At 41.3% G+C, this 26,285-nt stretch overlaps 1 protein-coding gene across 1 annotated transcript in view; it reads left to right on the top strand.

The window, feature by feature from the left end:
- LOC310701313 (uncharacterized protein) overlaps positions 1-26,285 on the top strand; it is a 172,945-nt gene that overhangs the window by 20,523 nt on the left and 126,137 nt on the right. The gene's annotated exons all lie outside the window — the stretch shown is intronic.

Raw genomic sequence — 26,285 nt, 5'->3', positions numbered from 1 at the left:
AAATCACCAATGATGTGTTTAATGTGGAACATAAAACTCAATTAGAAGCCTCTGAATTATTGGGCACAGTGGTACCTCGGGTTAAATACACTTCAGGTTACATACGCTTCAGGTTACAGACTCCACTAACCCAGAAATAGTACCTCAGGTTAAGAACTTTGCTTCAGGATGAGAACAGAAATTGTGCTCTGGCAGCACAGCAGCAGCAGGAGGCCCCATTAGCTAAAGTGGTGCTTCAGGTTAAGAACAGTTTCAGGTTAAGAACGGACCTCCGGAACGAATGAAGTACTTAACCCGAGGTACCACTGTATTCCTATAGCAAATAAAATAGTAAAGTATTTAGGAGTAAGGATATCTCAAAATGTGAAGAAAATATTTGAATATAATTATAAAGAAATTTAGAGCGGTATTCAGTCGAAGTTGAGAATGTGGGAGAAAAGGAAGGAATCAATTAGTACAAGAATTGCATTAGTTAAATGCTTTTGTTACCCAGATTAACCTATCTTTTGTATGTATTACCCTGGCACATACCAGAACGGATTTTGAAGGGGTTGCAAGGGAAAATCGATAGGTTTGTTTTTGCATCTAAGAAACCAAGGCCGGCCAGCAGATATAGGTATCATAGAACCCAAGATGGAGGATGGGGGATTCCCAATTTGGTTTTATATTATGAAGCTTGCCAATTGAGACATCTTATGATTTGGTTGGAGGGAAAATAAGAATATTCGATAGGAGGAAAAGGAAAAAGGAAGTAGAAAAAATATCAACATTTACGGGGTCCATTTGGGTATGGGAGAAGTGGAGAAGGAAGCTTTTTCCTGACCTTCTCCCCTTACCCAAATGTGGTATTATGATAAAATGGGCCCGTTACGGGAGCTCATCCCAAAAGAGGTAGGGGATAAATTAAAGGAGATCTCAATTCAGGATATGGAGAAAAGTTGGGAAATTAGAAGGTACAATGGAAGAGGAAAGTGGAATTTGGAACAAAATTAATTGGTTACAGAAAAAGCAACTTTCCTCCCTGTTGAAGTAAGAAGAAGTTAAAGGATGTGGTAAAAGAATTATTACACCCTTCAAAGAATTAGTGAAAGAATATAGGTTAGATAGGGCCAAAATTGTATAACATGATATTAAATATAGGGAAATCACCAGAGGAAAGTTTGAAAGAATATTGGAGGTTAGATATCCAGGAACAGATTTTAGATGAAGATTGGGAAAGAATTTTTCAGCAATCACTCTTTGTTGTGACCTCTAGGATAATTCAGGAACAGCGGTTGAAGCTGGTACAAAAATGGTATTACACACCAGTAAGGTTGTATCCTATCACAAAATGTGGAAGCAAGAACTGCTGGAGGAAATGTGGAGTGATGGGAACATACAGTCATATGTGGTGGGATTATCCATTAGTTAAGAAGTTTTGGAAACAGATTGGTATAGAAATATTGGTAATTGTGGGTGGAAGTGTGGAGATATCTAAATTAATGGTTCTTATTAGCCTGGGTAGCACCGGGTTAAAAACAAAAGAGGAATGTAAATGGGTAAAATTGGTGGTAATTGCAGCTAGACAGGTTATAGCGAATAATTGGAAAAATGGAGAAGAGCTAGGGGTGAACAAATGAAGGGAAAAATTGAATAATATTATCATTTTAGAATACCTACTGTGAAGATACGTGTGAAGATATTGGTCAGCGAGAAAGAGGAGGACTGGTTTGAGAAGATGTTGAATTATTTGGGTGGTTTGAACAATATGGGGTGATTAAATGTTAAAATATTATGGAGTGTGGAGTTTAATATATATAGAATTGTACATATGGTTGATTTGAATATTTTTTTAAATAAACTTTTTTATTTATACAACAAGAAAAAACAACAAAAAACAACACAAATATCAAATTACACACAAATTACAAAAATAACCATAAACACATAATTTTCTTAGCAAACAATAAAACATCTATTGGTCTTAACACTAAAGACCCAACCTCCCGTCTATTCCATATTTCAAATTCATATTAATTATTGCCAATAGACATTTTTTCATAATTAAACTTATTCTCAATAAATCTAATTTCTTATATCTACCTTGCAAATATTACTGAAGTTCCTTGAATGCTGCAACAGAATTTAAACTACTATATTTATTTTTCAGATATTCTTTGAAAACCTCCCATTTAGAAACAAATTCCTGTTTTGATTTATTCTTTATTTTTTCTGATAAACCATCTAATTCGGCATATTCTGTCAGCTTTTGGATCCAATTTTATATAGAGGGGATTTCATTACTCTTCCATTTTGCTGCGATCAAAACTCTTGCTGCCGTCGTCGCCTATAAAAAGATACCCTTCCTCTTTTGTGGAATATCCAAATCAGTTATTCCCAGGAGGTAGACCTCTGTTTTTTTATTGAAAGAGATCTTTAGCATTTTTTGCAGTTCTGCATGTATACTCTCCCAGAATACCTGTATTTTCCTACATATCCACCACATATGGTAGAATGTTCCTGAGTCTCCGCATCTCCAACAATTACTTGATACATTTTTATACATTTTTGAAAGATTCCATGGTGTTAGATACCATCGATGTTGCACTTTTTGAAAGTTCTCTCTAATCGTGTAACAATTTGTGAATTTCCAATTGATCTTCCATAAATTTCCCCATTGGGCCATGGTTATTGAATGGCCAAAATCCTGGGACCACCTCACCATTGCCACTGTTACCTCCTCCTCCTTGACTGTCCAGTCAAGGAGGAGTCGGTAAGTTTTGGAAAGAGTTTTTCTTTTAGAATCTACAAGATCAGAATCGAATCGGGAAATTTCTGTTGAGAACCCCTTTTGTTTGTCAGATCTAAATTTTTCAAATAACTGATGGTATTGGAACCAGTCTGAAATGTGTTCTCTTATTTCCTCAAAGTTTTTAAATTTTATTTGGTTATCTTCGTTTTTTAGAAGTATTTTATATGTTGGCCAGCTTTCCTGAGTATTTTTCTGGTTTATCTCTATGGCTTCTACTGGAGAAGTCCACCACGGGACTTTAGGCTCCATCAGGTCTTTATATTTTTCCCATACAGCAAAGAGTGACTTTCTTATTATATGGTTGGTAAATTTTTTATGAATTTTCACTTTTCCATATATTAGGTAGGCGTGCCATCCCCAACGGTTGTCAAAACCTTCCAGGTCCAGGAGGTCTGGATCCTGCAACGTACACCAATCTTTTAGCCAGGTGAAACAGGCTGCCTCGTAGTAAAGTTTTAGGTCGGGTAGGGAAAAGCCTCCTCTCTCTTTTATGTCTATTAAGATCAGGTGCTTAATCCTAGGTTTCTTCCCTTCCCACAGGAATTTGGAAATTTCTCTTTGCCATATCTTGAGACAACCTGCTTCGCCCAGTATTGGAATCATTTGAAATAAAAAGATTAATTTTGTTTTTGTTTTTTGAAATAATATTTATTAAAAGTTTCAAGATTACAAAAAGAAAGAAGAAAAAAACAAGAAAAACCAACACCATAATATATAAAAAAGAAAAAAAAAGAAAAAATACATAAAAAACCAATACATCAGCACAACAAAAAAAGAAAAAGGAAAAAAAAAGAAAACACCAATCCCTTTTTGCATATCTTTACCTTTCATTTGCTTGTTTCATTGACCTCCTCACACCTCCCTTTTTGTATTCTAGCTACATTGTTTCAGCAAATTCCATCTTTCTCAATTTTTATTAAACAATTTATCTTAACAGTCTAACCTATTACTTAACTCAGCAGATCCTTTCCGTCTTTCACCATATTCTGTTATTCAATTTGCCTTAATTTATTTAACCTTATCTTACCGTAGAATACCTTAAAGCTTAAAACTTAATACTTATTTATACATAACTCCTTATATCATTTCTACCAAAGCCAGATAGTTTCATTCCAACATTTCCCCCAATATTCATTAATTTACACTAATTCCCAATGTAACAATTTTTCTTTATAGACTTTCTTCCAATCTCCATCCAACGTCCCTTCTTCCTGGTCTCGGGTTATGTCAGTCCTTACTGTCCATTCCATCTAGTCCATCAACCTGGTAATCTTATGTCCGAGGCTCTTAAGTCTCTTCCATGCCCCTTCTGCAGATCTTCTTCTTGTTTATACTTGCACTTTTCCTTGTCTTTTGTTGGTCTCTTTCTTAATTTCTTTCCTTTCTCATTGAAGAGTCGGTCTCTGGGGGATTCCAGCCCAAAATTATCTCCCCTCATCCGACCAGTCCATTCCCCAGAGTCCCACTCCCCGCAGTCATCAGCGTAATCCAAAAAATATTTAACAGCGTGTTTCAAAGTCCCTCCGAAATTAAGAGCCTCCTCAACTCCAGACTTCCCCTGGCCCACTCCAAATTCAATCTTCAAAAACAGCGGCTTATGCTCCTGCAGGGCCTCAGATCTCTCCATTTGTATTGCTTGAGGTGCTACCGCAACCTCGTCCATTATCTTCTGCACTTGTACTTGCCCAGTTAAAACAGGTTCCTGAGTTGGTCCCTGAATGATTTCTGTGTCAGTATTCCCTACAGCCGTCATCAAATCCAACTTTTCGTTCATCAAATCCATCTTCTCATGCATCTGCTCCAACAAAGCATTTGTCTTGCAAAAAGCAAGCACCAAAGCTTCCTCCCAACACATTTTTGTCCAAGGTCAAAAGACTGATCCCACGATCTTAATCTTACAGCTGTAGAGTCCCCAAGCAGACTGCAGCAACAATTTAACAAGCTCCCTCTAGAGGAGACAATTTTTATTTGTATCCATCTTTTTAAAGCAAGTCCAACAAAGGAAGATTACTTTCGTTTTTCAAATACTTTGTTTCTTTAAAATGCAAAAGGCAACATTGGAATCAGTTTGTTTCTCTTTTTTAGCTATCTGTCAAAATATTCACAGTCAATGAACGTCTCCAACAATTTCTGTCTCTGACACCCTGTTCCCAGGTTTGAGACGGTGGAAACTTATCTTTCTTTACTCCCTCTCCTGCAGGCTTAAACAGTCAAAGTCCCCCCCCCCCTTTTCTCCTGCTTCCAAGGGGGTTTTAGTGGTTCTAAATGAAGGAAATTTCGACCTTTATAAGCGACTTTCCAGGCTATTAGCTTACAAGGTTTTGCTTCAGTCTATTTACAAAAAGCGGAAGGCGGACTTCCTGTTTTGAACCTTCCCGCTTCAATGTCAAATTAATATGTTTCTTGATCCAATTTTCCGTTTCTACTCACGGGTACTTGTTTAGAGTCCAATTGTCCGCAGGAAAAAGTCAGCGCTCTCCGGCGATGGCTGTGCGGCTTCACTCCGTGGAAGTAGCAATCAGTTCGCAGCACCGTGCTGCTCAGCCCACTTCACTCCAGAGCCCCAAAATGGGGTTCCCCGCGAGTAGGGGAGGCGCTCCTGGTGCCCTGCCAAACCCCACGTTCCCAGGCTTCCTCCACCTGGGATTTCTAGCGGGTCCCCACCTTCGCCACAGCGGGAAGACCCAGTTTCCACAGAGCCAGTTCCTCCAGTCGGAGGAACTCCGCCATTCGCCGATGGCGCTAACCCGGAAGTCAATAAAAAGATTAATTTTCGAAGCACATTCATCTTTATAATGGAAATTCTACCCAGAAATGTCAATTTTAGTTTACTCCAGGTTACAAAGTTTTTTCTAATCTCTAACCAAGTTTCGGTGTAATTATCCTGAAATAAGTTTATGTTCTTGGGGGTGATCCAAATACCCAAGTATTTTGCTTTTGAGGAGATTTTCAGGCCCAATATTTTTTCTAAGTCATCTTTTCTCCTGTGGTTACATTTTTAACAAGCATTTTTGTTTTTGTTATATTCAGCTTAAAGCCTGCCACTTCTCCAAATTCTTTAATCAATTCCATTTGCCAGAATATTATTCATTATATCTTTCATGGGAAGAAATAATGCTTGTTCTAACTTTTCATAGTAATTAGCTGGGAGACCATCTGGGCCCGGTGTCTTTCCTAATTTTGATCTCTGTATAGCTTGTTGCACCTCCATAGCTGTTATTGGTGAGTTCAAGATTTCAGTTTTTTCCTTAGGTGTTATTGGTAGTTTATTTTTGCCCAAATAATCAATTATTTTTTCTAGAGTCTCTGGACCTTCTTTATATAGTTTTCCAAAAAAACTAGCAAAGTTTTTACTAATTTCCTTCGGTTCTTGAATCCATTTGTCTTCAATTTTAATTTTATTGATAATTCTATCTTCCTTTTTCTTCTTTAATTGCCAGGCCAGAAGTTTGCCATGTTTATTTGCAAACTCAAAATTTCTATTTCTCAACCATTTTATCTTCCATTCTATCTCTTCATTTATTATCATGGAGAATTGCGTCTATAAAATTTTTATATTTTGCTTAATTAGTTCATCATCTGGTTTTTGGAAAAGGATCCTTTCCTTTTTTCTAATTTCCTCCCAGATCTCCATTTTCTTCTTCTCCTTTATTTTCCTTTGGAATGCGTTTTGTATCGGCCGCTTGGCGGGTTTCACTGTTTGAGTTTGGTTCCTGGTGATCTACAAATTTTTTTAAAAAAAAACAACCAACCCGAACCTGAGATCATATTCTGAGGCCCTCCTTTGTGGGCCTCCTCCTCAAGAGATCCGGAGAGTGGCAACACGAGAACAGGGCCTTCTCTGCAGTGGCTCCCCATCTGTGGAATGCATTTCCCCAGGAATGTTCGCCTGGCCCCTTCATTATACACCTTTAAATGCCAGGCAAAAAGGTTCCGTTTTAAACAGGCTTTTGGTTGATATGTTTGACATCCTATATCCTTTTTCAAATGTGACTTTTTTGGAGGGGGTGTTATTGGATTGTTGTTTTTATTCTGTGATCTTTTCTGAGAACCACGTTGAGACTTCTGGGTATAGGGAGGTATATAAACTCAACAAATAATAATACTAATATTAATACTTTCATTATTTGTACCCCACACATCTCACTGGGTTGCCCCAGCCACTCTAGCTGGCTTCCAACAAATATAAAAGCACAATAAAGCATAAATCATTAAAAACTTCCCTCTACATGGCTGCCTTCAGATGTCTTCTAAAAGTTGTATAGTTATTTATCTGACATCTCACAGGAGGGCGTTCCACAGGGTGGGCACCACTACCAAGAAGGCCCTCTGCCTCGTTCCCTGTAACTTCCCTTCTCACAGTGAGGGAACTGCCACAAGGCCCTGGGACCTGGATCTCTGTGTCCTGACTGAATGATTGGGGTGAAGACGCTCCTTTAGCATTTCATCAGTTTGCCTTTTTATTCCATCAGGAGATGTTGAAGGGATGCTGGCAGAAGGGGAACAATCAGAAATGTCACCGAAAGGATCCAAAGAGCAAAGGGATCTGAGGGTTCAAGATGGAGGCAGCAGGCGAGAGGGGAGACGAAAGCAGAAGCCGGAGGGTGACTCTTGTATGTCTCAGGGTGATGAAAACCAAATTCCCAGAGAGGAGAAAAAGCATGAATGTTTGGAGTGTGGAAAGAGCTTCAGTAACAGTAGCAGCCTTACCTCGCATCAGCAAACTCATACAGAGGAGAAACCTTATAAATGTTTGGAGTGTGGAAAGAGCTTCGGTCACAGTAGTGCCCTTACCGTGCATCAACGAACTCATACAGGGGAGAAACCGTATACATGTTCAGAGTGTGGAAAAAGCTTCAGTCACAGTAGTGTCCTTACCATGCATCATAGATCTCATACTGGGGAGAGACCGTATACATGTTCAGAGTGTGGAATGAGCTTCAGTCAGAGTGGCCACCTTAAGTCGCATCAAAGATCTCATACAGGAGAAAAACCGTATACATGTTTAGAGTGTGGAAGGAGCTTCAGTAGGAGTAGCACCCTTAAGTCGCATCAAAGAACTCATACAGGGGAGAGACCGTATACATGTTCAGAGTGTGGAAAGAGCTTCAATCAGAGTAGTTCCCTCACCTTGCATCTATGAACTCATACAGGGGAGAAACCGTATACATGTTCAGAGTGTGGAAAGAGCTTCAGTCACTGTGGTGCCCTTACCTCACATCAAAGATCTCATACAGGAGAAAAACCGTATACATGTTTAGAGTGTGGAAAAAGCTTCAGTGAACGTCGCACCCTTAAGTCGCATCAATGTTCCCATCCAGGGGAGAGACTGTATACATGTTCGGAGTGTGGAATGAGCTTCAGTCAGAGTGGCCACCTTAAGTCGCATCAAAGATCTCATACAGGAGAAAAACCGTATACATGTTTAGAGTGTGGAAGGAGCTTCAGTCAGAGCAGTTCCCTCAGCTTGCATCTACGAACTCATACAGGGGAGAAACCGTATACATGTTCAGAGTGTGGAAAGAGCTTCAGTCACTGTGGTGCCCTTACCTCGCATCAAAGATCTCATACAGGAGAAAAATCGTATACATGTTCAGAGTGTGGAAAAAGCTTCAGAGAACGTGGCACCCTTAAGTCGCATCAACGAACTCATACAGGGGAGAAACCGTATACATGTTCAGAGTGTGGAAGGAGCTTCACTCAAAGTAGCACACTTAAGTCGCATCAAAGAACTCATACAGGGGAGAAAGAGCACACATGTTTGGAGTGTGGAATGAGCTTCACTCGCAGCAATGGGCTTACTAGACATCAACAAACTCATCGAGGCAGCAAACCTTATAAATGTTGGGAATGTGGCAAGAGCTTCAGTCGCAACGACTACCTTTTTTCGCATGAAAGAATTCATACAGGGGAGAAACAATATACATGTTTGGAGTGTGGAAAGAGCTTCAGCCAGAGTGGTAGCCTTACCTTGCATCAAAGATTGCACACAGGAGAGAAACCGTTTAAATGTTTGGAGTGTGGAAAGATCTTCTGTCGCGGTAGCCAACTCACGTTGCATCAACGAACTCATACAGGAGAGAAACCGTATACATGTTCGGAGTGTGGAAAAAGCTTCAGTTGCAGTAGCTCCCTTACGTTGCATCAACGAACTCATACAAGAGAGAAACCTTATACATGTTCGGAGTGTGGAAGGAGCTTCAGGTGCAGTAGCTCCCTTAAGTCGCATCAAAGAACTCATACAGGAGAGAAACCGTATACATGTTCAGAGTGTGGAAGGAGCTTCAGTCACAGTAGCTCCCTTAAGTCGCATGAAAGAACTCATACAGGAGAGAAATCGTATACGTGTTCGGAGTGTGGAAAAAGCTTCAGTCGTAGTAATATCCTTACTAGCCACCAAAGAACCCATACAGGGAGGAAATCTTAGAATGTTTGGCCTATAGAAACAACTTATGTCACAGGGGCTCCCTTACTAAACTGAAAAGAACTCGTACAAGGGAAACAGAAAGGTTGGAGTGTGGGAAGATATTTAATCATATTGAATAATGCCTATAGAGAGTAAACCAATGATTGTGTTCAGAATTAGAATTTGCTTCCATTAGAATATTTATTCCTTTTAGTGGCTCTGTTGCAGATTGTTCTCCTGATCAGAGTTAGATTTACATAGCTATGTTCTATTTTCCTTCCCATGTGTTATTTCCCGTGTATTCATCACTTGTTTATAGTGTTGCTTTAATATTTCTCCCATCCCCAAGATTTGTTAATCTGGTGTGAATTGATCTGATATTTTTCATAGACACAAATGCATTCACTGGTATTCTGTTGACGTATGTAAATGACGTATCTTTGCAATGAGAGTATAGCCCCTCAGATCACAGCTCTAATGAACAAATGCTGTTGAAAAATATATACTGTATGATAAGCCTCAATGCGCAGTCAAGAGAGAAATTCTTCTTCTTTGGCGATCACTCGTAGCCGAGTAAGATTGTCTTCCATAAACACAGTTTTAACAATGAGTCCATGAGGGGTTTCTGGTTTGCCTGCGAAGGGAAATGGCGGCGTGGTGCGAGTCGTCCGTCTAAAAGACGACCATTACCGGGTGGGGGGGTTAGAGCAATGGAGGAGAGTGCCAGGGTTAGGCAGCCCCCCCCAAAAAAGGCCCCACAGGCAGTGGGGTGTCGAGGGGACCAGCCAGGCATAAAGAGGCTTGTCGCGATCGCCGGAGCTCCGCCACTGCATTGGCAACGAGTGGGGTGTGTGTGTGTGTGTGTGAGAGAGAGAGAGACAGCGATTTGAGCCTGCCCGTGGCTCCAGCGTGGCTCAGAATCCTGAAACCATGAATCGCCACCTGAAGCAGCAGACTTGCAAAAGAAAAAAGGTGTTGTCAACAACAATGGACTTTTCAAAATCAAAAGAATTGCAGTACAGACTTCTAAATGGGGAAAAAACTTTGGAGACACATCAGTCTTCAGATACTTTTGAAACTGCACTTTGCTACTTAATAACACGATATACTTTGGATACAAGAAGAAACTGTTGCTCTTTGTTCTTTGATTTCTTAAAAGGAAGATACAGGAAGAGATTGGAGTACTCTCAGTTCTTATGAATAGGAATGCAGATTTTATGAGGGAAAGTACTGAAAGGCTTGGAAAAATTGCCAAGATTTAAAAAATAATAATTCTAAAAAGGACCTTGTATCTTGGCAAGTCCTACCAAACCTTGGCAGAAGGACACTTTTCCATAAGTGGGAGGTAATCCCAGGGAGGGAAAGTGCCTGGTAAGAGCTGGAGTAGGAAAAGGGGGGGGGGATTTCTGTTTAAAGAACAGGGCCTGTATTGGAATAAAAACTGAGAGAAGCAGCAGATATTGGATTACAAACATCATTTGGATTACAAATATCATTTGGATTATAAATACGCCTGGAAAATTTTTGGACTCACAGTGGAGTTTTAGATTACAAGACATTTTGTGGATTATAATATAACTAGAAGTTTGGCAAGTGCTAAATCATCATCAAGGAGACAACGTAACAGCGAGTTTGAACAGTGGTAACTATTAGACTGCTGTTGTGGCCTGCTTTTTTATTTTTTTTCTTCCGTAGATTGTATATAAAGGTGATCTTGCCCTCTTCTCTTTTTATTTTTTGGATATTGTGGAACTTTTATAATTTGCTGTAAACCTGAAAGTGTTGTTACAGTTTGGTTTAAAAGGGTGTGGGAACTGGATTGGTGGGAGAACTGCTGTATACAAGATAGGGGAAAAGACTTGTATACAAGTGAGGGAAAGACCTGAAGTGTCCTTAAGACAGAAGCGCTTGGGAACAGTTTGTTTTTGAGAACTGACATGGCAAAGAAATCTAAACAGGAGCCAGTAAAACAGAGAGTGTCAGAAAGAAGGAGAGTCTGAGCACAGGGAGATATAGAAAATACTCCAAAATCAGAAATGGCTGAACTTATGGCCTTACATTTTGCAGAATTTAGGAAAGGGTTGGAGCAGACTATGATTAAACCAGTGTTCCTCAACCTTGGGCCTCCAGCTGTTTTCGGACTACAATTCCCACCATCCTTGACCACTGGTCTTGCTAGCGAGGGATGATGGGAGTTGTAGTCCAAAAACAGCTGGAGGCCCAAGGTTGGGGAACACTGGATTAAACAATTTATGGAAATAAGATCAGATATAGAGAACACCAAGGAAGTATTGTCGCAGAAATTTGACAGACTGGATGAAAAAGTAAATGCTTTGGATGTCAAGGTAGTAAAACTAGAAAAAACTGGAATTAAGAGAGGAAATAAAGGAAGATCAATTGGCTTTAGCGGGGGCGGTAGGGGGCCTGGCAGACAGACAGAATGAACTGGAACAACAGAATTTACTTTTACAATTACAGTGGTACCTCAGGTTACATACGCTTCAGGTTACAGACTCCGCTAACCCAGAAATAGTGCTTCAGGTTAAGAACTTTGCTTCAGGATGAGAACAGAAATCGGGCTCTGGTGGCATGGCAGCAGCTGGAGGCCCCATTAGCTAAAGTGGTGCTTCAGGTTAAGAACAGTTTCAGGTTAAGTACGGACCTCCAGAACGAATTAAGTACTTAACCTGAGGTACCACTGTAAAATTAAATACAAAGACGGTTCGAATAAGAGGGTTGCCGGAAAAGGAGAAGAAACAAGGCCTTGCAAGTTATATGGGCGGGATATTGGGGAATTGGATGGGGGCACAGGAAGGTATGGAAGAATGCATTGGGAATGTTTACAGAGTTTGAACCCGAGCTTCAAGAGAGAAAAGAACAGCCATCAGACATTCTCTTGACTTTCACAACAAAGAAAATTAAAGATGCAGTAATGCAAAAAAGTTTTGAGGATGGTCTGGTGGTTGAAGGACAGAAAGTTGACATTTTTAAAGAAATGCCATTTAAATTGAGAGTTAAGAGAAGGAAGTATCAAAACCTGACAGCAATTTTAAGAGGAGCAGAAAATAAATTACAAATGTGAATTCCTGGAGGGAGTTTCCTTTACCTACAGGAGAAAGAGATTTAGACTAATCTTAGAGAGTCAGGTACAGGAATTCTTAGAGAAATATGGCAAAGACCCAGAGTTTCAAAGCTCGGGGAGAGACTTTAGAACCCCTTATGAGGTGCAAAGAGATGAACTGGAAAAGACTGAAGGAGCAGGGCAAAAAAGCAAATCTTTTAAAAATGAATTAGATAATGGCAAATCTTAAATTACTAACTTAAAATGTCAGTGGCCTTAACAATAATATAAAAAGAAACAGGGTGTGGCATGAAATTTTAAAACGGAATTTGGATATAATTTGCCTACAGGAGACTCACGTTGCAAGAAAGCATGAGAAAATATTGAGTAATGAGAGACTAGGGAGCCATTTCGTTGCATCAGATGTTTCCAAAAAACGTGGAATTGTTTTGTACATAAAACCTGCACTTGAACCACAATTAGTTCAAAAGGATGAGAAAGGGAGAAAATTAATGGTAGAAATTAAAGTTGAGGGAGAAAAAAGAATTTTGGTAGGGATATATGAACCAAATTAAAATAAATAAATAAAAATTCAGGATTTAGAGACAATTAGAGTCCCATCACTAGCGAAAGAACGATTAGGAAGAAAGACATGAAAGAGGGTAGACTTCTCAAAACTTTTTTTTGAAATGATAGAAAATGTAAAATTGATAGATATTTGGAGAATTAAGCATCCGTTCGAAAAACAGTTCACTTTTTTCTCTCATGTTCATGAAAGCAGTGCTTGACTGGATGCAGTTTGGGTCTCTAAGGAATCGGAGCCAAAAATTAAAAATATTGAAATAGATCCAAGAACAATGTCAGATCATAATTCTATAACTATGGAAATACAGAAAGAGATTCAGTCCACCTTTCGGTGGAGACTGAATGAAAAAATACTGGATGATATGACACAAAGAACGAGATTTTGAAAACAGGGGAAGTTCCAGAAACATGGAAAGAGGCTTATATAACTTTGATACCAAAACAAGATTTGGATGTGACGTTAGTTAAAAATTATAGGCTGATCTCAATACTTAATAATGATGATAAACTATTTGCATTTGTTTTGGCAAATAGAATGAAAAAAATCCTAAAAGAATTTATTCGTCATGACCAAGCTGAATTCCTTCCAGGCAGAGAAATCAAAGATAATATTAGAAATGTATTAAATATTATAGAGTACCTGGAAGTGAGAAATGAGAAAAAAGCAGCATTAATGTTTAGAGATGCGGGAAAAGCATTTGATAATGTTTCTTGGAGCTTCATGAACAGGGTGATGGAGGATATGGGATTTGGAGTAAATTTTAATAGGGGAATGCAAGCTGTTCACTCAGATCAAAATGCAAAAATGATTGTAAATTGGGTGATAACAGATAAATGTAGTATACAAAAAGGAACTAGACAAGGGTTCCCCTTGTCACCATTGTTGTTTGTTCTGGTACTGGAAGTCCTGACAAGAAAGATAAGACTAGAGAAGTAGTAGGAATAAAAATTAAAAAGAAATGAACACAAATTAAAAGCATTTGCAGATGACTTTGTAAAATTCTCTCCCAAAAGTAATGAATATAATAAAAGAATTTGGTCCAGTGGTCCAGTGGCAGGATTCAAATTAAACAAAAATAAAACTAAATTGTTATTAAAAAATATTAAAGAACAGGAATATTAAAGAACTGTAAAAGAAAGAAATAACAGAGATGGTAGGGATAGAGGCATATAAAAAATAAAATATTTGTGAGTATGGATAACATCAAAAAATATAAATATCTTTAAAGACAACTATGAAAAAAGTGGCAGGGAATTAAAAGAAATTTGGAAACATGGAACAGGATGAATCTCTCTTTGATGGGAAGAATTGCAAGTATAAAAATGAATGTACTTCCCCAGGATGTTATTTCTCTTCCAAACTGTTCCAGTAATAACAGGGGATGCGTGCTTCAAAGAATGGCAGAGAGAAATATCAAGATTTGTCTGGAATTGGAAAAAGCCAAGGATAAAAAATAAAATTTTAACAGATGTGAAAGAAAGAGACGGATTCTCACTTCCAGACTTAAAATTGTATTATGAAGCTGCATCCCTAATTGGGATCGAAGATTGGATCAAGCTAGAGAGGGAGGAAATAACAGACTTGGAAGGAGATGATAATAGGTTTGGATGGCATGCCTACCTCTGGCATGGAAAAAGAAAAGTACACAAAGGATTCCACAACCATTTAATAAGAAGATCATTGTTTAAAGTATGGGAGAAATATAAAGATTTATTAGAACCAAAAACACCCTGGTGGCTATCGCCTATTAAAGCACTATCAATTAAAACATTGGGGGGGGGGGAGGAGAGTGGCCATATAGAGAATTGCTGGTTGAACAAGAGGGAAAGTTAAAATTGAAAGAATATGACAAAATAAAATCTATGATGCTGGCTGCATCATAGACAATTAAAGGATATCTTTAAAGAGGACAGTAAGAAAGGCTTCTCATAGTAGGTTTCCAAATTCCAAGCAGGAAGTGATAGAAGAAAATACAAAATTATTTAAAAAGGCATATAACATTCTTTCAGAGTGGGAAACCAAAGATGAAGAAGTAAAATCGGTAATGATTAAATGGGCCATAACATACAATTTGAAGATTGGATAAAATTGTGGAAAGTAAATTTGAAATTTACAGATTATATACTATTGAGAGAGAATTATGTGAAAATGATGTATAGACTGTATCTATCACCGGTTAAACTGGCAAAAATGTATAAAAATGAAAAGAAAGAGTGTTGGAGATGTGAAACAGAAGGTACATTTTATCATATGTGGTGGGATTGTAAAAAGGTAAAAGCCTATTGGGAAATGATATATAATGAATTGAAGAAAATGTTGAAAATAACTTTTGTAAAAAAACCAGAAGCCTTCTTACTAGGTATTTTAGGCCAAGACATAAGGAAAGAAAAGAGGACTTTATTTATGTATGTCACTACAACAGCAAGAATGTTGATTGCACAAAATTGGAAGACTAGAGAAATACCAAGTAAAGAACAATGGCAAGAGAAGTTGATGAACTGTGAGGGGAGAGACTCCATCAGGCAAGGCCTCCTTCCACCTGCCTTGCCCCACTCTCTGCTTCTCATTGTCCTTTGTTTCAGTCCATGCTGAATCCACTCCCATATGCAAGTTCTTTGTGATCTTGATTGTCTTCTGTCTGGGATCATCAGGGTCGGCACAGCCACTGGGCAGGGCTCCTGCAGATGTGCTGAGACAGTGAAGGGATTATGGCTGACCAGGACTAAGCCACCCCCCTTTGTTAGTTCTTGTCATATGGAGTAGATGCAACCTCATCCAGCACATATTAAAAAACCAAATTATGTTTTAAATACAATTTTTAGATACATCAGTTTTGCACGGAAGAGCAGTCAAACATTTCAAAATACATGTGTGTTAGCGAGACAGTTTCCTTCTTGCATAGTCTAGTGAAAGGCAAAGTTTCAGAACAGAACTCTGCTGATGAAATACCGAGTTACAGGTAGGTAGCCGTGTTGTCTGCCGTAGTCGAAACAGAAGAATTTTTTAAAAAAGATTCCTTCCAGTAGCACCTTGTTGTTGTTGTTTAGTCGTTTAGTCATGTCTGACTCTTCGTGACCCCCTGGACCAGAGAACGCCAGGCACTTCTGTCCTCCACTGCCTCCCAGTTTGGTCAAACTCATGCTGGTAGCTTGAAGAACACTGTCCAACCATCTCGTCCTCTGTATTGGAGCCTCAGCTTCACGATCTGCCCTTCCAGTGAGCACCCAGGGCTGATTTCCTTAAGAATGGATCGGTTTGATCTTCTTGCAGTCCATGGGACTCTCAAGAGTCTCCTCCAGCACCATAATTCAAAAGCATAAGCACAAACTACAACTCCCGTTATTCTTTGGGAAGAATTAAACAGGTGTTGTGAATGGATGCACTGCCTAATGCAGTTAGATGTGGGAGGTAATGTTGAAAATACCTCTTTGGATTCGTTTTGGTTTGAAGTTGCTACTCCAATCAGTTTTGGAAAAATCCTTGATATTCGCAGACGTATATTTCTAAAGTATATTCCTGTAGTATTCATAGCTGGGCAACAAAAGGGGCTATGGGATTTAAGGAATCAGAATTGGTTTTTTTAAAAATAGAATATTTATTAAGTTTTCTGTTTTACAATTTAAAATACTCATTTTACATCCTTAAGATATCGGTGACATTCTTCTCTTTCCATGGTTCATCCTGCACATCATAAATCCCAGCATATTTTACAAAAACTAAACCATTCATTATTCCGTTATTGCATCCATCAAAACTTATTTACACTGTTGAATTTGTCTTAATGCTGCCCACGTTTTCAGCTGTACGCAGTTATTCCCCATACATTCAATAAACGTTTTCCAATCTCCTTTAAACGTATGTTCTTCTTGTTCTCTTATTCTATATGTTAAGTCTGCAAGTTGTGCATATTCAGTCAACTTAAGTTTCCAATCTTCTTTGGTTGGGACCGGACTAACGAAACACGGGTTGCAGTACTAGCATACGTAAATAACCTTTTTTGACACCTGGGAGTTTCAGTCTGAATTATCCAACAGAAAGGACTATGGTTTTGGGGGGGAAAGTACCATATTTTTCGCTCTATAACACTCACCAGACCATAACACGCACATAGTTTTTAGAGGAGGAAAACAAGAAAAAAATATTCTAAACGAAACAGTGGATGTATGATTTTTGTGGTTCATGCTGTGGCCACAGACATGTGATCTGACGGTGAGTTTGGGGTAGCCCAATGCAAAAATCCTGAGGATCCATGTGGATCCGTGCTTTGTAACCACGTTTTAAGTGGGGAGGGAAGGAAAAGCACTCAAGGGACAAGGAGCACGCGTGGGGTGTGTGGAGAAGGATGCTGCTAATAATGCAGGCGAGGGGTTTAAGGGGAGAAGGAGCACGCGTGGGGTGTGTGGAGAAGGATGCTGCTAATAATGCAGGAGAGGGGTATAAGAGGAGAAGGCTCCTTTCCTCTCCTGCTTTGCTCCTTTAAAGCAAGCAGGCTCTGCTTCTCTCCCTCCTCCCAGCTTGCTGAAAAACTTTGCTGCTATTTAGCGAGCTGAGTGGGGAGGAGAGAGGGACAGAGAGCCTGCTTGCTTTAAAGGAGCCTCTCCTCTCCCGCTTTGCTCCTTTAAAGCAAGCAGGCTCTCTGTCCCTCAGCGGCTCTTCTCCCGCTTTGCTGTTTCAAAGCGAGCCACGGAGGAGGGAAGGAAGGGAAACCATGGATCCTCTGCTCACAACTGCAGCAGATCCCCCCCCCCCGCCATTCGTAGGCATTCGCTCCATAACAATATACTTTTACAAGTCCACCACATATGAAAGTCCACCTCTTGCTTAGATGTATAAGACCGAATTAGTGCTGGAGATGCATAGAATCAGAACTGTAGACTTGGAAGGGACCCCAAGGTCATCTAGTCCAACCCCCTACAATCCTGGAAGAATAAATACCCACTGTCTATTAAGCAGTGGTCTGAGCACCTCACTGCTTTGGCTACATACTAACACATTTTATATAGGCGTAAATTTTGTGTGGATACCTGTTTACACATCTGTAAGACTTGTATTAACTTACAGGTTTTATTTAAGATCTATACAGAAGATCGCGAGATGCGGGTGGTGCTGTGGGTTAAACCACAGAGCCTAGGGCTTGCCGATCAGAAGGTCGGCAGTTCGAATCCCTGCGATGGGGTGAGCTCCCATTTCTCGGTCCCAGCTCCTGCCCACCTTGAGGAGATTTCACCCCTCCCATATCCAAGAATCTCCTGAGATCTCTGCTGATTCTCCAGAGAGGAGGGGCAGTGTTCTGCTCTCTACTTATTCTACTCCAGCACCAAGTCAGTCAGTCAGTCAGTCAGTCAGTCAGTGTGTTGGAGAGAGAGACGGAGTGTTAGAGATCGTGTGTATGGATAAGGTTGCTGCTAAGAGCAGCTGCAGACACTCAGTGCGGTTTAGCATTCTTTATGCTTAGACCTCATTAAGCTCTGTATATAGTTGTATAATAGTTGTAGATAGATAGAATAAAGAAGTTATTCTACAGAGCTGCTCTCCAAGTCGTTTATACTCTGCTAGACTCTACTATACTCTGCTGTGCGACGACTGTCTTCTTGTGGGAGTGAATCCGGTGCTCACAACTCTAAGCTGTGAGTCCACAGCACTTTGACCTGTTCCTGTCCAGAAGGTGGTCTCTGGAAGTGCTACCCAGCTCGCCTAGCCCAGTCGGGGCTGAAGTGCATGAGTCCAGTTGGTGGTGCTGGCTCAAGGGCGATGCTGACACACCTAGCAGTTCGAAAGCACGTCAAAGTGCAAGTAGATAAATAGGTACCGCTCCGGCGGGAAGGTCAACGGTATTTCCGTGCGCTGCTCTGGTTCGCCAGAAGCGGCTTAGTCATGCTGGCCACATGACCTGGAAGCTGTACGCTGGCTCCCTCGGCCAATAAAGCAAGATGAGCGCCGCAACCCCAGAGTCAGCCACGGCTGGACCTAATGGTCAGGGGTCCCTTTACCTTTACCTTACAGAAGATCTCTAGGTTCACAATGTGAATTGATGATTGCTGTTATTGTTTTCGATGTCTTTCTTTCTTCTTTAATGTACTTACTATTTCTTCCCTCTTTTTTCTTTGCCATGTTGAATGTGCTAAGAAAAATAAATCAATAATAATAAAGCGTGACAGGGAGATGTTCGCTTCTCCCCCAGGATCTGGTGACCTTCCAGGAGGTGGCTGTGCATTTCACAGAGGAAGAGTGGGCCCTGCTGGATCAGGACCAAAGGTCTCTTCACAGGGAAGTCATGGAGGAAAATTGCTGGATCGTGGCTCCTCTGGGTTAGGCGCCCTTTTTATTGTGCTTGGCTTTCTTAGTAGTGGTGCCCTCCCTGTGGAACGCCCTCCCATCAGATGTCAAGGAAATAAGCAGCTATCCTATTTTTAAAAGACATCTGAAGGCAGCCCTGTTTAGGGAAGTTTTTAATATTTAAATGCTGTATTGTTTTTAACACTCAATTGTGAGCCGCCCAGAGTGGCTGGGGAAACTCAGCCAGATGGGCAGGGTATAAATAAATTGTTATTGTTGTTGTTGTTAAAACAAAAAACAAGCAAACAGTTTGCAAGTTCTAACAAATTATTGGAGCTTTCATTTCTGTACTCTTACCCCATGGCATCACACACACACACACACACACACACACACACACCGAGTTTTCCTCACTAAGTCAGCTCCCTTCTGGCTTCCCAGAATCTTTTTCTAAATCACGGTAGGTGGTGATGTCAGAGGCTGCTTCCTTCCTTCTGAGTGTTGGGCTAGGACCTGGGAGACCAGGGTTCAAATCCCCCCCCCCACTTGGCAATAAGTTTTATTAAACATTTTGACAGCCACTGCTTTCCCATCCCTGATTGGCTAAACAGATTCTGAATATTCTAAGGCAGGCACCCCCAAACGTGGCCCTCCAGTTGTTTTGGGACTACAACTCCCATCATCCCTAGCTAACAGGACCAGTGGTCAGGGATGATGGGAATTGTAGCTCCAAAACATCTGGAGGGTCAAGTTTGGGGGTGCATGTTTTAAGGTCACCCACTGGGCTTCGTAGTCAGAAGAACAGTCTTGGTCTCCATGGTCTCAGTCTTGCACTTGGTGCATAGCACCAGTTCTAGTTGATGGGACTCATTTAAAGCATATCCAAGGCAAATGAGGATTCCTGCAAAGCAGAGGTTGGATGGCCATCTGTCCTGGATGCTTTAGCTGGGATTCCTGCATTGCGGAGGGTTGGACTAGATGACCCTGGGGTCCCTTCCAACTCTACAATGCTATGATTAATCCTGGGAACAGTAGTTTGTTAAAGCTACTGCAAATAATCAGTTATCTCAGCAAGTGTAAAATTATTAGCAAGTCGTTGTAATTTTTATAAATGCATTCCAATTATCATTACACTTATACATACACAACCTGCCTCCACAGGCCATCTGTTTCTATGTTGCCAGCATTGTCATGTCTTCCCTCCATTGATGAAAAGGGGGTCATGGTATTATATTTCCAATATACTGTACCGCGTTGCATTACAGTTTCATTCATTTATTTTTTTCTATTTGTTTCCCCCCCCCCTTTTTCTTTGCTCCCACTTTTTTTTTTCTCACTGAAAGCTTTTGATAAAATATAAACATTTTAAAAGGGGCTACTCTTCTCCTTCTCCTTTGGCGATCTCTTGTCGCTGAGTAAGATTGTCTTCCAAGAACACGGTCTTAACAGTGAGTCCGTAAGTGACTATGGAGGCCAATTCTGGATCCACACGTCCTTCCACAGTGGGGACATTGGTTTCTGGGCAGGAGTTGATCACAGTGAGGGTTTGCCAAGCGTCCCTTCCTCTTAGCATGTTTCTCCCTTTCGTCCTGAGTTTGAGCGTCTTCAAAGCCCATGACACCTTCGGTAAAGGCTGTTCTCCAATTGGAGCGCTCGCAGGCCAGTGTTGCCCAGTTGTTTATACTACTGCAAATAGTAGCTGTGTGAAGGGGGAACTACAATTCCCATTATTCTTTGTGGGAAGTCACGTGCTTTAAATGCCTGTTGGATTACCTTTAAGTGTAGGTAGGCAAACTAAGGCCTGGGAGCCAGATCAGGCCCAATCGCCTTCTAGATGCGGCCCACGGACAGTCCAGGAATCAGCGTTTTCACATGAGTAGAATGTGTCCTTTTATTTAAAATGCATCTCTGGGTTACTTGTGGGGCATAGGAATTCATTCATATATTTTTTTCAAAATATAGTCCGGCCCCCCCACAAGGTCTGAGGGACAGTGGACTGGCCCCCTGCTGAAAAGGTTTGCTGACCTCTGCCTTTAAGTATGTTGTGAAAAGCTGCTCCGTAACAGCTAACTGTGTGCCTTCATGGATTTCGGGTTCCCGTTTTCATTCTTGCCGCTGCAGTCACATACATAAATAAATTTCTGTACAGTTTGAGTAGTTCTGTTCCTACAATTCCCAAAAGGGAATTCCCAAAACGCTCCCCAGTGTTTCAGACAAGAACTCTCTCCTATCCCTACTTGGATAATATGTGGTGGAATTGTAAGGTAGTAAAAGGATTTTGGAAAATGATATATAACGAGTTGAAAAAAATGTTTAAAATAACCTTTGCTAAAAAACAACCACCCTGAAGCTTTCCTTTTAGGAATTCTAGGAGCTGAAATCCCAAGGGAGCAGAAAGGACTATGTATGCCAGCGGTTCTCAGCCTGTGGGTCCCCAGATGTTGTTGGACTACAACTCCCATCATCCCTGAGCTCTGGCCTTGCTAGCTAGGGGTGATGGGAGTTGTAGTTCAACATCTGGGAACCCACAGGTTGAGAAAGGCTGACGTATGCGACCACGACTGCGCAGATGTTATTGGCCTGGAGATGGAAAGATAAAGTTCCTACCAGTGAAGAATGGCAGATGAAGTTACAGTGATGCATCGGGTTACATACGCTTCAGGTTAAAGACTCTGCTAACCCAGAAATAGTGCTTCAGGTTAAGAACTTTGCTTCAGGATGAGAACAGAAATCGTGCTGTGGCGGCGCGGCGGCAGCAGGAGGCCCCATTAGCTAAAGTGGTGCTTCAGGTTAAGAACAGTTTCAGGTTAAGTACAGACCTCCGGAATGAATTAAGTACTTAACCTGAGGTACCACTGGATTATGCTGAAATGGCTAAAATGACTGGAAGAGTCAGAAATCAGGAAGGCCAAAATTTTATTAAGGAATGTGGAAAATTTATAACCCATCTTAAATTAGATCATCGTAAAGAGTTACAATCATTAGTAGGATTGGAATATCATTTGTAGTTTAAGGGTGAACTCTAGACACAATGGAGATGTAAAAAATTTGGATCATCATAAAAGATGCGGGAGGAAATGAATAATAACAGGACCCGCAAAGGGGAGGATGGAAGTCCAGGAGATTCCTTGGAATCTTGTTTTTATGATTTATGTTTGATATATCTATAAAAAATTAATATGAAAAACCAAATAATTTAAAAAAAAACAAGAGAAGATGCTCTAGCCTCCAACCCAATCAGCGCCTCAGGGTGTGAAGAAGGGTTAGTGAGGGGTGTGTGGCCAGGATACAGTTCCAAGAGCCAGATAAAGCCCAGGGGGCTGTATTTGGGTCCCGGGCCTGAGGTTACCTACCCCTGCCACAGAGAAACAGAAATACAAGCTTTTGCTCCCAGAAAAGAACACAGAGACACCAAGCGTAGTCACAACCTGATCTATAATGCAGGATCGTATGAGCTAACAGAGCTGGATTCCTGGTGTTGTTTTCATAGAATAGAACCATAGAGTTGGAAGACACCACAAGGGCCATCGAGTCCAACCCCCTGCCAAGCAGGAAACGCCATCAGAGCACTCCTGACATATGGTTGTCAAGCCTCTGCTTAAAGACCTCCAAAGCAGGAGACTCCACCACACTCCTTGGCAGCAAATTCCACTGTCGAACAGCTCTTACTGTCAGGAAGTTCTTCCTAATGTTTAGGTGGAATCTTCTTTCTTGTAGTTTGGATCCATTGCTCCGTGTCCGCTTCTCTGGAGCAGCAGAAAACAACCTTTCTCCCTCCTCTATGTGACATCCTTTTATATATTTGAACATGGCTATCATATCACCCCTTAACCTCCTCTTCTCCAGGCTAAACATGCCCAGCTCCCTTAGCCGTTCCTCATAAGGCATCGCTTCCAGGCCTTTGACCATTTTGGTTGCCCTCCTCTGGACACGTTCCAGTTTGTCAGTGTCCTTCTTGAACTGTGGCGCCCAGAACTGGACACAGTACTCCAGGCGAGGTCTGACCAGAGCAGAATACAGTGGCACTATTACTTCCCTTGATCTAGATGCTATACTCCTATTGATGCAGCCCAGAATTGCATTGGCTTTTTTAGCTGCCGCGTCACACTGTTGGCTCATGTCAAGTTTGTGGTCAACCAAGACTCCTAGATCCTTTTCACATGTACTGCTCTCAAGCCAGGTGTCACCCATCTTGTATTTGTGCCTCTCATTTTTTTTGCCCAAGTGCAATACTTTACATTTCTCCCTGTTAAAATTCATCTTTTTTTGTTTTGGCACTACCCACAGGGACCGTGGTGATGTTTTGAAAGGAGGAATAGAGAATCTGCACCTCCTAGTCCGGGATGCTGTTGGACTACAATGCCCATGATTGACAGATGGTATCTAACTTTGAGTAGACTACAGAGCCGTAGCTAGGTGATATTGCACCCCTGGCAGAACCATCCAGATTGCACCTCCCGCCACAGACAAATTAGCTCTTCTTTCCACCTCTCCTCCAATTCTTGGTATGAGCTTTCGCGTCTGTTTCAATTCCATTGGCTTCCTCAACTCTCTGTGGAATGAGCGATAGCCTCCAACTCCTGAGATGAGGAAGCTGACCACCATTTTGCTTTACCTCAAGGCTGTATCCAACCAAGATACACTCAGAATGAACCCACTGCAATTAATGGACCTAAGCTTAACCAATTGGCATTCAATATTTATTGATGTTTCTAATTATGATTTACGTATATTTTGCTGGGTTTATCCTTACATAGTGTACTCCACGTTATTATATTTTTTAATGAAAGTGCATATTACAAATTTGTAAAAATAAATTCAAAGAGCAGAACTAACATTGCATTCAGCCCTTAAGCTTTTTAAAAATGATGATTAAGCAGTTTCTTAATAACTCTTGTAACTCGCTCTACGTGGGGCTGCCCTTGAGACCGACCCAGAAACTCCAGCGGGTGCAGAATGCCGCGGTGAGACTCCTTACGGGGTCCTCACTGCGAGATCACATTCACCCAGTGCTATACCAGCTGCACTGGCTCCCGGTGGGGTACAGGATCAGGTTTAAGGTCTGGTTTTAACCTTTAAAGCCCTATACGGCCTAGGACCCTCGTACCTACGGGACCGCCTCTCCTGGTATGTCCCAGAGGAACTTAGGGTCTTCAAACAAAAACATCCTGAAGGTCCCAGGCCACAGAGAGGTTAGGCTGGCCTCAACTAGAGCCAGGGCTTTTTCGGCTGTGGCTCCAATCTGGTGGAACACTCTGTCCCAAGAGACTAGGGCCCTGCAGGACTTGACATCTTTCCGCAGGGCCTGCAAGACAGAGCTGTTCCACCAGGCCTTTGGTCAGGGCACAGCCTAACTCACTCCTTTGGCAATCTTCACAGAACTTTAGCCTAATGGTTGCCATCAATTTGATTTGAATTAATTTTATAATGAAATGATTTTAGAATGTTGTACTATTTTATTGTTGTTAGCCGCCCTGAGCCCGGCTTCGGCTGGGGAGGGCGGGATATAAATAAAATTTATTATTATTAATTTCTAAATTAAAGGAAAAGTCAGTGGGTATCCTTAAAAAAATCAAGTGAGAAGAAAGGTTTTATTTTGTTTTGGACATTTTTAAACTTTCCAGGATGGCTTTCCAAACAAGAATAACCACAAAACAGCAAAAAGCACGACTTTACACACAGACAGGAGCAATAAAACACCTCCAAAATGCCAGAGATTTTAAGAACTCTCTCTATAAAATTACAAAAAGTTGAGATAGAAAAGCATAGCTTTTTTCCACTCTGCAGGAGAAAGGATCAGAGCTCTGATGACAGATTTTTCCACAAGAAAGGGGAACAGGGGGTTTAGAAGATCTTTCCACAAGAAAGGGGAACAGGGGGTTTAGAAAGTTTATCCCACACCTGAATTTGAAGAGCTTAATTCCAAAAGGGGCTTAAGTCAATTGCGACCATAAATTTATTTCTGTCTAGGTCCTTTCTGAGTGCAAACACGATTTTCAAGGCTTGCTAACACAGTAACTTAGGCCCAAAATTTATACAAGACTCCACCCCCCCTCCCCATATTGGTGGGACTCACGGCAACATTGACAGGCCAAAACTGGATTTTTGGGGGGTCAAAATTAAGTCCCTTTTGGAATGAAGCTCTTCGTTTGTTCATGAGTAGCTATGAAGTTCGTTGTACACTAACAAATATGGCCATCACCCATGTGAGTTCTCTGATGTGAAGAAAGGTCCCAACTTTGATAGAAGCTCTCTGGTTTGTATCCAACCAAGGCTACATTCACACCATATCTCCGATTTACTATGATGCGGCTTTATACAGGCAAGGCTTCCCCCAAATAATTTTGGGAGGTGCCATTTATTAAGGGTGCTGAGAGTTCTTAGGAGACCCCCTGTTCCCCTCACAGAGCTACAATTCCCACGAGTGTTTTAACATGCCAGCTCCCATAATTCTGTGAGGGAAGCCATAATTGTTTGACGTGGCACCATAATGCGTCAAATGAATGGTGTGAATCGTAGAGTTGGAAGGGATCCCGAGGGTCATCTAGTCCAACCCCCTGCAATGCAGGGATCTCAACTAGAGCATCCATCACAGATGGCCACACAACCTCTGCTTAAAAACCTCCAAGGAAGCAGAGTCCACAACCTCCTGAGGGAGACTTTTCCACTGTCCAACAGTCAGAAAGTTCTTCCTGATGTTTAGTCAGAATCTCCTTTATTGGAGGTTGAAGCCATGAGTTCAAGTCCTACCCTCCAGAGCAGGACAAAACAAGCTTGCTCCCTATTCTATGTAACAGCCTGTGGCGATCACACAGGGTCCCCGGACGTTTAACTGTCTATTGATCCCTGTGCCACCACTGTGCTCGCTTCCCCACTGCCACCAACCAGTTAAAGGTAAAGGAACCCCTGCCCATACGGGCCAGTCTTGACAGACTCTAGGGTTGTGCGCCCATCTCACTCAAGAGGCCGGGGGCCAGCGCTGTCCGCAGACACTTCCGGGTCACGTGGCCAGTGTGACAAAGCTGCATCTGGCGAGCCAGCGCGCCGTTTACCTTCCTGCTAGTAAGCGGTCCCTATTTATCTACTTGCACCCGGGGGTGCTTTCGAACTGCTAGGTTGGCAGGCGCTGGGACCAAACAACGGGAGCGCACCCCGCTGCGGGGAT

The sequence above is a fragment of the Podarcis liolepis genome (genome assembly GCF_965112155.1).
Source record: "Podarcis liolepis genome assembly, chromosome: 2".
Taxonomy (NCBI): Eukaryota; Metazoa; Chordata; class Lepidosauria; order Squamata; family Lacertidae; genus Podarcis; species Podarcis liolepis.
This window is presented reverse-complemented; position numbering and strand designations above follow the sequence as displayed.